This window comes from Brassica oleracea, chromosome C1, assembly GCF_000695525.1.
Source record: "Brassica oleracea var. oleracea cultivar TO1000 chromosome C1, BOL, whole genome shotgun sequence".
NCBI lineage: Eukaryota > Viridiplantae > Streptophyta > Magnoliopsida > Brassicales > Brassicaceae > Brassica > Brassica oleracea.
In genome coordinates this window covers 17,415,239-17,416,696 of record NC_027748.1, presented here as the reverse complement: position 1 = coordinate 17,416,696, position 1,458 = coordinate 17,415,239, and positions in this window count along the sequence as shown.

Here is a 1,458-nt window from a genome sequence, read left to right as displayed (position 1 = left end):
TGATGCGAACGTGGGCTGGCTCTGTTGGAACATGAAACTGCGAATGTCTAGGATCAGGAACGCTTAAGGGCTTTAGCTGATCGGGTGTTTGCAAGCCGGAACGGAAGCAAGAACAAGTTAGGGTTCTTCGGGATTAGATCTTTGCACCAACTCCTTTCAGCTCATGAAATAAAAACAAGGAGTATTAGATTACATGAACACCATAATCTGAACAAGATATCATCAAACAAGTAAGGTATGATAAACTTATCTTTCACAGGATTTGAATTTGGCTAGAAAATCTTGTTGGTTCGGATTAGGGTTCCAAAAGATCAAGAAGGCGCCGCGTATTGTTTCTGCGAGTGTGGACGCGTCTGAGATCGAATCAACGAATGTTTTGAGCTGATAGATTTGTCTCGTTAAGAGCTTCAATTTGATATGTGGCTCGTCGTCTGGTTCCTCGGGGTTTGAGAGATAGATCGATTTTAAGTTACGCCTGATTAAGGGTTTATGTGTGACGGATTTTAGGTTAGGTTTTGTCTCAGGGTTGGAGTCTATCGTGCTGATAACGTGTTGTAAATAGAGAGTTTAGAGACTGAATATTTCCGTGTTTTATTAATGATCAAGGTGGTTCTTTTATATAAGGATTACAAGATGAAGATAAATGGAAAGTATCCAAAAACCTAAACTCACTAGGATTAGGAAAACTACTAATACATAATAATGGAAAGATTACATCTACTAGGAAAAGAAAATGGTTTCTTTTTCTCCAAGCTTTGTGGCCGCATTTCTCTCTCCTAAAGTCGGCTCTCTCTCTCCTCTCTCTAGGCTTCGGCCATCTCTCCATCTTCTAGGTATTGGGCCGGTCTTGGACCGGGTCTGGTTAATGGCAATCCACTCCATGATTTATAACAATGAACCTATTTTTAAGTAATTTTTGTCTTTTCTAAACTTAATGAAGTAATAATTACTTCTACTTCTATGCTTTCCATGTCTTTTTCAAAATTAATAAAATATTTCCTAAATTAAATTCACAATCAATTCAATATAAATCTTTTAACTTATCTATTTCATATTAATATTATAAACATTAATGAATATCAATAATATATACAAAATATTTATGTAACAATATAAGTTACATTTGGTCTCATTCTCCCCCACAATTCACGTTACTCTTCATTTTTTTGAACAAATTCTTCTTCTTACCAATATAAATATATTACATGCACCATTATAATTATTTACCAACTTACCATGTATATAAAATAATTTATTAGACATTATCGTAAAATTTTTATTCACAAAAAAAAAACAAAATAAAACATTTGTATAGATGCAAGGATCATATTCTAAAAATGGTGGTAATACAATTGACGGTTTACAAGACAAAATTAAATTAAAAAAATATAAACTATAAATTATTATTCTTATAAATGTTATTAAATAATTATTTAACACAGGTAAAATTTTAAAATA